Genomic DNA, 12,601 nt, shown 5'->3' with positions numbered 1-12,601 from the left:
TCCCGTGGATTAACAGTGTCCAAAGGTGAGGATCATGATCCACTAAATCCCCAATGAATGCAGTCACACAATCTGCTTGAGACTCTATAATCTCACTCTGGATTATATTTATAATTTAAAACAAGGTTTTTTTTGTCTCTCTCATTTAACCACACATGAATTTTTCATTTTCTCTTGCCACACTCGCCCCTGCCTCATAAAACCCACGTTTCCCCTGAATAAAGCTTGACTCTGTCACGGCGACGTGGCGTCACCTCCAATTTTCCACACGGCCATCCTCCACACGAGTCTCCCCGACTCGTGGGAAAACGCTGCTCTCTGAGTTGTGTCATTGATGTGAACGAGCCCCAGTGAATTCAAATGAAACCACGCGCACATGGCGACACCGAAACCCACAAAGCGAGACATTTGATTTGAGGATGAAATAATAATATACAGTAAAGCCAGGTCTTCTGGGGGGAACACACTCCATTATTTAACGGCTCTGTGCCCAGAACCGAGGGGAAAAAGAATAAAGTTCTTCCTCTCTCTTGGTCTCATTCTCAGCCTCAGTCTTGTTAGTGGATCAGAGTTGGAGCTGCTTCATGATGAGGATCCGTGCGTGAAGTTTCTTTCACCCTTTAACACCTAAGCCTCAAAAATGTCCATCTGGACTTTTTCTTTTTGCTTATTTTAACCATAAAAGGAGCAGAAAATGTCCTGTAACTCAGTATTCTAAGTATCATATTGAGTTACTGTGCAATATATTGTTTTAAACAACTGTTCCGCTCAAAATGGCGCCACAATATTCCTTTTCTATTATTGCAAAACAGATATTGATGGTGACATTCCGCATCATTTAGAATTAAAAGAGCTTTTCTGGTCATGGAATGACGTAGACTTCACAATAAAAGCATATTTCTGATGCAAAATCAATGATGTCAATAATAATCTTGACAACTGTAATTAAAATGCCAAACAGGCTTATATTGATCATTTTAATGTTACATTACATTACATGTCATTTAGCAGACGCTTTTATCCAAAGCGACTTACAATAAGTGCATTTAAAAATTTGGGTACAAAAAAGAGCTAGAAGTAAGTGAGAGCTTCAAGTAAGCCAAACTATGAAGTGCTAGTCATAAGTGCGATGTATAAGCAAGCTTTTTAGTTTTTTTTGTCGTTGTCGTCGTCTTAGTCGAGGTAGAGTCGGAAGAAATGTGTTTTTAGTCAGCGGTGGAAGATGGGGAGGCTTTCCGCTGTCCGGATGTTGGTGGGGAGTTCGTTACACCATTTGGGAGCAAGGACAGTGAACAGTCTTGAGTTCTGCGAATGCCTCTGCGATCCTCTCAGTAAGGGGGTATGTAATACATTTAATGTCATTATTACATAAATATTGCTAGCAAATGTATTTAGTCTCCTCTTCCTCGGAGGTTGTGTCATGCACCGTCAGTTGTGTTAGTTAGTTTTAGTTCAGTGTCACTTCCTGTTTTATTTTGGTAAGGGGTTTTCTCTACTTCCTGTGAGCACCTTGTCTGCCTTGTTCTGTCTCTCCTGATTGCCTGATTGTTTTCACCTGGTGCTCCTTACCCTCACTCCCTACATATACTCCCTTCGCCCCACTCTCTGTTTCCAGAGCGTCTTATGTGTGTGGTCACCGTCTGTGCCACTTCAGGTTTGAACCAATGCAGAGCCTTTTTGTTGTGTTAGTTTAGCTTATATTCTTGTTTATTTTCTCAGATATTTTAATTCAAGTTCAGCTTAGAGTTTAGCGTCTTCTAAGCTGTTCCAGCTCCCTTTATTTTCTTGTGAAAGGAGGTAATAAAACCCTTCTCCTGTTTCTGGCCTCGTGCATTTGGGTCGAGCCTTGTTAGAGTTCTTAACAGAAAGCTCTGGCAATATGGACGCAGCCGAGACCGGAGCAGTGAAGGCTCGTGGTCATGAACCAGATTGTGAGGATTCATGGAATTACCAGGGATATTGTGTCAGACCGGGGACCCCAATTCACATCCAGGTTCTGGAAGGAGTTCTGCACCCTGTTGGGAGCCACAGTCAGCCTTACGTCAGGATACCATCCCCAGTCCAATGGACAAATGAAAGGATGAACCAGGCACTGGAAACCTGCTTGCGCTGCCTCTTGTCCCAGAACCCAGTGACCTGGAGCGAGCATCTGACATGGGTGGAGTATGTTCACAATTCATTGCCCACCTCTGCTGCTGGTCTGTCTCCTTTGCAGTGTCTATGGCTGTCAACCTCCCCTGTTCCCTGTTACTGAGAAGGAGGTGATGGTGCAGTCCGCACATGCCTTGGTGAGGAGATGCCGTTGGTGTGGGCAGCTGCTCGCCGAATTCTCCTGAGGAGCGCTGCCCGCATGAAAATGGTGAGTGATCGCCAGCGGCATTGGAGTACAGGTCAGTTTGTCGTTCATCCAGTTTCATCCTGGATGACAACCTCATCCGGGAATTCAAACCGCAAAACCAGCAGCGACCTGATCCATCAGGAGCCGGCCTGGGGGTGCTGTCATGCACTGTCAGTTGTGTTTTAGTTGGTGTCACTTCCTGTTTTATTTTGTAAGGGGTTTTCTCGACTTCCTGTGAGCACCTGGTCTGCCTTCTGTGTCTCGCCTGATTCCCTGATTGTTTTCACCTGATGCTCCTTACCCTCACTCCCTACATATACTCCCTTCTCCCACTTTCTGTTGCCAGAGTGTCCTGTGTTGTCCGCGTCCATGCCTCTTCAGCTTTGAACCAAGTCAGATCTTTTGTGTGTCTAGCTTATGATCTTTGTTTTTCAGTTATTTTAAGTCAAGTTTAGCTTAGAGTTTAGCATTTTCTGACCTGTTCCAGCTCTTGTGAAAGGCGGTAATAAACCCATTAAAACATTTACCTGTTTCTGGCCTCGTGCATTTGAGTCCAAGCCTTGTAAGCGTTTGACAGGTCATGTGATATTAACCCTTAGAACACCATTTTTCCATTACTGCATTAAAACGTGTGGTTTATACAGAGGGTATAGGAATGTGCAATTCCTCATGTCTCATATCCTTATTTTTTTTCATGATGTATTCCATAGAATGTCAAATAAAAAGTGTGTTTGGCCATGCAGTGATTATTTCACAATAGGTTATTTCTGATGCAGAATCTACAATGTTGACAACTAATTAAAACCAATCAAGCTTATATATGCAATTTTAATGTGGTACATTTTAAAGATGAATTGAATCTACAATGACGTCAGTATAATGTTGACCACCGATTAAAACACCATGTTTAGTCCTTCTTCTTTTTCACCAACTTTATAAACACACCTGAGCAAAAAGCACTCAAAATAATTTGAAAAATAATATTGAATTGGGAAATGCGTCAAAGTTCATTTGGCTCAAAAGAGTCTAACCTTTGCACAATAACTGCGACTGGATGAGAGGATTAGTTAATTCAAATGAGGTCGTTCATGTTCACTCTAATGCCTCGAAGTGGCTTTTTCCAAACTTTTTAACATGACACTTTTAAAAATAACTTAACAGCAATGTAACCTTGCATATTGATGAAAAGGCTACGCGAGGCCTTGAGTCGTTTCTGGCAGCAGTTTGGTAATAAAGCTTTTCGAGACAGTGGACGGCCGACAACACAAAACATCCAAAGAGAACTTATTACATCCCGCATATTAATCCCCTCAGGGAAATTATCTCTCTGAATTTGACCCATCCTAGAATTAGGAGCAGTGGGCTGCCACACTGGGTAGCACCCAGGGAGCATGCTCAGGGGTACCCTAGCCCTTTTGACCTGGTGGGGACTTGAACCGGTGCCCCCCCAGTTACAAGCCAAGTTCCTTTTCCACTTGGTCACGGGTTGCTGAAACTATCAAAAAAAATTCACACCTTTTTTTTAAAAGTATATTTTGGGCTTTTAATCAACAGTATAGTGCAGACAGGTAATGGGGAGGCAGTATAGAACAATATGAAGGAAGGGCCCGTCCAATGCAGGATTCAAACCAGGGCCACCTGCAGTGAGGACTGTAACCTCAACATGGGACGGCAGCTCTACCAAGTGAGCTAACACCACCTCCCCTGATGCTTTTTTTTTTGATGATCCATGTGCTGGTTTCATTTCCTTTGTCTCCGTCTGCGTTGCTGTTGTTTCTCATCAAGAAAAATGTCCCTCTATAAATAAAGTTCATTATAATATTCTCTTATTCTCTCTCCTATTATGTCATTTTGTGAGCGGGGTGGAGAGAAATCTCCTTTTGTTGTTGACAGTGAGATGATTCACCGGGAAAATTAGCATTAGTATTTTTTTATATGATTTGAACTAAGTTGACAGATCCAAAATAAAGAACAAGTTTACATTTACATTTACATACAGGTACATTTGTTTATTTTTACCCCTGACAACGAGGTTTATCTGAAAATGGGCCTGTACTGTCAGCACCTACAGTTTTTGAAGTATTTTCTCATTCCATTTTGGCAAGAATTGACCGGTGGATGATGTCCAGTTACTTGACTTGTCATGCTTGTTCATGATTAAGTTCTAGCTCTACTCAGCTCTACTCGGTTTGGGTTGTTTTCCACGACTTCCATAGCTCCTCCTCAACGTGGGCATTGTTTTGGGTGTAAGTGAATAATTAGAATCAGACGATTTAAAAAAGATTTATTCACAGAATCGTTCACTGAACCGAAATATGGCTGAACGGGTCGTGATTCAAAAAGTCTTTTTAACTGCTCTTGTTCGCTTTGATTCTTGTGTCGGACATCGTAATGCACTGACTCTTTTCAAAGCACTGAAACAAACAATAAATTGACCGAAAGTGAATAATTGTAAATATAATCTTAGGCCCCTGACCCACTTAGCTCCGGCCCTGCATCAAACGTGCAGTCGCCGTTCACAGTCTGGCTCACACACAGCGAGTCTCCTACGGTGGCGAAGCCCCCACATCCCGGCAAGGAGTGGAGCGACTGATCGCCCCGAGCATCTGTAGGTAAAGTCAGTTTACCCAGGTGAAGTTTAAACTTACCAATTTAACTTAAAGTTACATTTATAATGAATGTAATCTATGCTAAAGGCGATTCAGCATTAGCAATAACGTGCACTAATTAGCCAAATGTGCAATCGCTCGCTCGTGATTTGTAAGAGCATTTTGCCCTTTGATTAGTTTTGATTTTAATAAAGACAAGAACAGCTTCATACAACATATTAAACCCTGACATGTTTTAATCCATAACGTTTACAGAGGGTCGCTGTTTCGTTACGTTACAACTGTATTCACGCAAGCTCGCGATCGCAGCTCCTTTGATGTGAACGCGCATAGAGCACAAAACTCAGAGCCGGACAATAACCGGAAAATAACACCAGTTATTCTGTCCGGGCTAAAGGTTTTGTTGAGCCTGGCTATGTTGAGCCTCCTTCGTATTTAAGGCATCAGGTCTACTCTTCATGTAATAACTGCGCCATCCTGTGGCTAAACATCAGCACTGAAGTCATAACTTCACAAGTTCTCATTTTCAATGATTATTAACATTGTGATTTGAAGCCGTGTTAGTCTTGACTGCGCGTGATGAGGACCTCTGTTGGGGACTTTATAGATGCTCTTTATTTAGGCAGGGAATGTAATTCGGGTAAAAGTCTTCCAAGATGTGCATTCACACACTCAGCTAAAATAATAATAATTATATATCACGTTCCCCCAAAACAACCAGACTAAAATAAACGTGAACTATACATGGCTGTAGAAAGAGAACGGTAGCCTATAATAGTGTATGATAATAAGTTTTTTTTTGTGTGCATGATAATAAATTAGCACGCTACTTTTATTTTGAGGCCGTTACATGCCACTTCCGCTTCCGGTCTGTCCGTCGTATTTTTGTATTTTGGTTTTGTCAGAAATACGGATTATACTTTAGTACCCTGACTACAACACACTACACATTTCTATACTATAAATCACTTAATGTCACATATCACAGCAATGAGGCTGCACACATTTGGTTGTAATCATTGTTTTACTAAATATATTACACTCAACATTAAATTACATATATTTAAGCTATTTTAATTACAGTTCTCCTTGTCATTATTTGCCAAGTTTTCTATTTATTTCTCAGTTTTTGTGCATCATAAATGTGTTTTTATTGTGAAGTATACGTCATTTTATAACAAAACAAGCACTTTTACTTTGCAATTCTGTCTAACATTATAATAAATATCGTATATTGCCCACCCACTACTAAGTAGTTGTTTTTTTTCCCACTTTTTTTCTCTAGACCGGCCCCCTCTTGACCATTGGCCCCCAGGTCATTTGAGTTCGACACCCCTGCCTTACAGTGTAGTGATACAAGGACAACCGAGCTTCTCACATCTTGACTATTGCAGGTAAGAGTGGCTGGAGAGAGCAGAACAAAGCAAAAAGTGGGGATTTTTTAGTAAGAAATTTGCACAGCAGGAAGAGAAGGAGGGAAATGAAGGAGAAGGTAGTCAACTGGAGACTTTTGTTTCGTTTAAACACTGGGCTTGTTCCTGTTGTTCATGATAAAACAAATAGTTTTAAAGTATTTTTGTGTTTGTTCTGTTAAAACCATTTACATTTGGGGATTCATACATGCCACCCTGCCAAGACCTCTTGCCACCGCTTTTCCACCCCATGTAGAATTTAAGTTAGTCTGATGACTGGAGCTGGCGGGACTTCTTGGAGTTAGCAGAACAGCTAGCTTCTTGGCAAACGTGAACGTTTTAAGGTTAAAAGTGTCTCTATTTATCTCCTGTTGACAATTTTGATTCACAGCCAGAGGCAGAAACATAGATGACGACAACAAATAAATACAAGTACGAATCGCAAGTTGTCAGGTTGTCATTTCAGCACGCTAACAGCAGCGGCTCAGACGGATAAAGTTTTGTTGATATTGTTGTGAAAACATTGACGTGATTGATCGGTGCGTCCACTTTGTCCTTGGACAAAACCATCAGAAAAAATGACCTTGTCCTTAAATTCTGTTGGGAAGTTAGCTGAAACTCATAATTGTGATTGATTGGATGAACATTTCTCAACTTCTTGGACCAACTTTTCAACATTCTCACTTCCAAAAGTAGTCCCTTCTTGTGATGTGACACCTGAACTGAACGTAGGCATTTACAGGCGTGCAAAGAAACGTGACTGGTTCCATGATTTAGAGGCTGCATGTCTCAGAAGACAAAACAGAGACGCAAGTGTGTGAATGCTGAGAGAAAATGTTCAGACATAAAGTCCCATCAAACGGGGGTGCGAGCGCCGGGACTCTGACAGCTTAATGGGACTGTTAAGTTTAACTGTGAGATGTAGACATTGTACCTTTGGCAAAAGCAGTGGAAAACACGCCGCACTAACAAGACAACATGAGTACGTACGACTCGAACTGTCAGCGCGTCACACTTTGTAATTAACGACATTTCATTCGTGTCTCGCGGGAAAGCGCCATGACCTCAGTCCTTTGCATTTGTAAATATGTCAGCGTGTGCGTGATTGAATGATGATGGATTACGTTAATGAACGCCGTTTTTATTTGTACGACAAGGTGTGCGTTGTTCGTCCAAATTAGCGCCACCGGTTCCTGATGGCTACACACACACAGAACTTTGAGTGTCTGCAAAAATGTAAATTCACACTAAAAATAGAAATCATCATGCGTTCAGCACCTGAAGGCAAACATAAGTGCAAGAAGCAGGGACATGAGAGATGCCTGGAGCCTCATGTGCAGTTCTGTATCCTCCACTGGGGGATGGTGATTGGGTAAATTGCTCAAGGGCACCCAAACCTGTCATGCAATTTGAACCAGCAAGCCCATATCCAGTTAGTATGTCCATGTGGGCCCGATAAGGGTTAAATTCAGGCTGAACTATGGGTCCCAAGTGAGTTTGTCTGTGGTTTTCCCACCTGTGTTAGCCCACTTAAGCTGTGGAACGGCTCGCTTTGGTACAGTACATTTTTTTTTTGTGTTTCCAGTACCCAGGTAGCCTTTTTGGTAGCTACCTGGCTACTAAGTGGGCATGTTATCCAGGTTCCATATCCATATTTTCAGTAACATGGGACACCGTGTGGAGCCAACATGGACAACATGCTGTCTGGGTCTTAACAGCTTAGGGTTAAACCGACTAAACCCTGACCAGATGTAGAAAGTGAAATCAAGCCAGTGTGAAAAACTACAGGCTGGTTTTCAGTCGGACCGAACAATGCTGAAGTTGTAGCATCGTTTGAGCGAGCTGGGATAATAATGTATCTATGTATCGTCGACAAATAGGCAGTTTCAGTGGAAGGAGGTCGTGAGAGGCTTAGAAAGTTCACTGTGGCTCAGATGTGCGAGGATGCTGTGAAGTTAATGAAGAGTAGGCGCAGAGGTTAATTCAGGGGAGAGATTAGGGGATTAGATGTGTAGAATAAGGTCGCTGCTGTCAGGAGAAGTAAATGTTTACCCTCAGGTGGCTTTTCATTGTGGGAAAAAACAGATGCATTGAAGAAATAAACTCCTAAACTGCAATATAAATAAATACAGATGACCAGGCTGCTAAATACAGTCATAAATAGGATAATTCTACATTAAAAACACAGTGATTTGATTGAAGTATTTACAAGATTCCAGATTATATTCTTGTACTGTTGTCTAAATCCATGCCTGATAAGGTTGGGTATCATTAACCAGTATTAAATTAGAACCAGTTCCTCACTAGTAAGTCTTTAAGTATCATTAACCATCGTAACAAAGAAGTATAGCAGGGTTTTAACTAGATGTGATTCTCTTTTGGATAAAGTCAAATAGGCGACATTATTTCTGACATTTTAACTCTCTCTCCGTCACTCATGACACGATGTAACTGTGTGCATCCGCTCATTTTTTGGCAGAAACTTTTCATTTTGTGCCTGAGAGTGAGCAAACACACATGCACACACTTGATAAGTGGCCTTTAATAAAAGCCCTGCAGTTATTGCTGCTCTCAGCAATGCGATTACAAACATATTTTCTCCGGCGGCCTTGGAGAACGGCATTAAATTGTCAGTAATTCCTTCACGCGCAAATGAAAAAACAAGGTTACGACTCCTTCATTTCTGTCGCTCTTCACCACAGACTCCCTTTAACGGCACGAAATCTGCTCATCGGAGCACAGACAGACGGCGGCTTTTTATTTCCGCCGGATTTAAGAGAAACGCAAACAAGACTCGGAGACGAAATCGGTGTTAAAATATAGTCAATTAAAGATTCCTATTAGTGGCAGAAAAAAAGTTCATTTAATATTATTGCCTGCATATATGAATGACAGAGGGCATTTTCCAGCATGTCTGACATCAGATATACTGATTTATACCAATTTTTCCTTTTAATATTGGACTGGAAAGTCGTTTTTTTTTTTATCATCCCTAAGGGGAAAGATAGCACATAAACGTATAAAATATAAATACAATGGATGTCATTGTGATAATGAGTCATGTGACCCAGTCCTTCATGTCTTTAACAAAAAAAGCACTTCCACATTAGCAATAATAAGTTAAAAATAAGAACTCTTTCTGGCTAACTCTACTCTGTCTATTGGATGTTACACAAAAACAACACAATCTTTTATGGGGGCTTCTGTGCCCCCATAAACGGGAGGCAGTTGCTAGGCAACCAGCAGAGAAGCCTGAGGGTTTACTGATCTTACTGTGGGCAAGAATAAAAAAAATAAATAAATAATCATCTGACAAATTATAAACCACATCATAAAATGGAATATTACATTTTTATACGTTGGGTTTTGGACTGATTTAAAAACAAAAATGTGTGTGTTTTTTTTCTGGTGTTTAGTTTCCTTTTACAATGCAGTTTTTTTTTTTCCTGTTTCTTTTTCTTTGTTTTTGAACTTACAACTTAAAACACAAGAGTTTACGTGGGATTGAAATCAAACTGTAAATAAGTAACATAACGTAACATAAGGTAACGTAAAAGTAACATAACACAAAAGTAACAAAGTAATGTAAAAGTAACATTAACACTAACGTAAGCTAACATAACATAACCTCATGTAACCTAATGTAACATCACGTAACATTTTTGGAGTGGACACTGGTTTAAGGACCTGAGCGAACACCAGAGCTCATGTAAGAAAACTTAATGTGTTACATGACGTAGCATAGCGGAGCGTAACGTAAAATAACATGGCGTAGCGTGACGTAATGTAACGTAACATAATCTAACGTAACGTAGCGTTAACTTGCCTTTGTGAAACAAGCAATACTTTTTACCAATTGTTTGGGGGACCCAGAGAGCAAGTCCTACATCATTTTACTTTATAGCGGAACTTTGTAACTCTGGTCGTTTTTGTTTTTTTAAGCCTTTCTCTCTCTAGAGCGCCCCTTGTGTCAACCTCTTTATCCTTACTGTTGTAAAAACTTATTGTTTCCTCTTCCTCACTTCCTCCAACCACGGTTTTCTCTCCTTCTTTTTTCTTCTTTTCCTAAAATAACGCTGGGACCTGAGACTTCATGATCTTGTAAGGCTGTTTTTTCCGCTAACAGACAGTAGGGGGCAGTGGAGACAGCCCCCACTCTCCCCGCAACGAGATATTTAACCATCACAGTGACTCTGAAGCTGTTAAATTAGGGTAAAAAATACCTCATTGTTTCACTTCTAAGGAGGTGCAGAAGTGAGAATAACTCAGAATTATCTCAGGATCAGGATTTCACAGCAGTGAATGTGTGTGCAGTGTGCAGTTGTCGTGTCCTGCTGTGACAGGGGAGGGAGGGAGGGAGACCTTAGTGTCACGTCTGTGAGTCTTTCACTTCACTGAAAACAAAAGCTCAGATCTCGGCTGAGCATTAAACATGACTCGACGACAGTGACAGCGTCACTGACGGTGACTCTGTGATGATGAAGTGGAAGTTCTTCACTTTCATCTCAGATGAGCGTGGCTCTTTTATTCTATTTTATTTTCATCTTTTATACATACATGTATGTGGATTTACATTTCCTGCAAGACAGGGTGTGATGTAGTGACAAGAGGATAAAAGATAAAACTAAGTTTTCCTTGTGTATTTTTCTCTTTATTCTGCACAACCAACGCTGATCTAAGACCAGGAGGAAACTTGTGGTTCATCTTCTTGGCAATTTTATCTTAAAAAGGAGACTTTTTTGAATAAAAATGTCTTTTATCAACATTTCTTGACATTTTCAGTCGATAAATGATCACTTTGACGAGTTTGAACAACGTGACACACTTTTAAATTGTAATTATTTCTCTTACAGGCTGAGAGGGAATTCACAATGTTTGAACTTTTCTCCCAAAGTATGAACGGATATCCAAATTTGGATTAAAAAGTAACTTTTTTATGATCCATACCTGGATTAATTAAAAATTCAGATTTTTTCATAAATTTTTCATTAAATTTCATGCAACTAATTTGCAACTTTGGGAAAACACGCGCAAGCGTTTTCATTTATGTAGTAGTATGTACTGCGCCACCTACAGGTCTGGTGTACGTACTACAGCACTACAAGTTGTTTTAATTTCGGTAGCTCTTCTTGAAACGAAAATAGTAGTGGGAAATTTCTGTTTTCGAGGGAGCCATTTCAGGACCTCATGACGTATAATGACCTACTTTTAAAGTGAAAATGTGTAAGTTGCTGATATTCGGAGTGTTTTTCGAGCTCTTTTAAGAGTTTTTACTTCCCATTACTTTTAAATCTCGTCTCTTGCTGACTCGAGGCCAACTTTTTAAAAAATGGACCCTTGTGACTGGAACCTGCAGCACCTGCGAGCGTCTCCACCTGCAGCAGGTGAACGTGCGGGTGCTGATGCTGTACCAGCGTCACACTCTGTCCCTGTGACGGCGTCTGCTGTGTGAACTACTTTTACTTTAACCTGCAAACGTCTTAAGAGAATACGACTATATTTTGTACTTGTCTGAGGTCACGGTGGTAAAGAGTAGTCAGGACACGGGGACTTTTTCTTTTTTGTCATCAGAGACGCTTTTTTTTTCTTGTCACTGTGTGTGTGTGTGTGTGTGTGTGTGTACTTCTCTACAGTGTTTTACACACACACACAGTCTTTGGCACAGTACATTTCCTTTGTGTCATTTATTGATTCACTTATTCCCACAATAAAAGCCTGTATGTGTGTGTGGTTAGAGTGATAGCAAAGCCTTGTGAACGTCTGTAACAACATCAAATGATTATATAGTAACATTTGTGTCACTTATTCTTTTATAATTGAAAGTCCATGTTCCATTTTTACTAGGCACGCATTCTTTTTACATTTTAATGTACGTTATTCACCTGTATTTTGATGTTTTCTAAATGTTTTCATGGTTTTCCTTTATAATATGATGAATGTTATATATAACTTTTACTTATTTTATTACCATTGTCTTCTGTGGCTGATTTTTTTGTTTTATCGGATTATAATCCACACGGAACCGACTTTTCGGGAACCCTAAAATGCTAAAAAAATGGTGGCAAAACGTAAATATCTCAAATTCTTTTATGTTGTTTCAGTTTCGGTAGTTGTGTGGCTAAGACGTTATAAACACGTGTTTCCAAGCTTCATTCATCAACTTTGATTCAACCGAAGAACGTAGCGCTAGAGATGAAACAATCGCGATAAAACGCACCGGTATATAACAACTAAATCGCAAA

The sequence above is a fragment of the Solea senegalensis genome, linkage group LG13 (genome assembly GCF_019176455.1).
Source record: "Solea senegalensis isolate Sse05_10M linkage group LG13, IFAPA_SoseM_1, whole genome shotgun sequence".
Taxonomy (NCBI): Eukaryota; Metazoa; Chordata; class Actinopteri; order Pleuronectiformes; family Soleidae; genus Solea; species Solea senegalensis.
Note: the sequence above shows the minus strand (reverse complement) of the source record.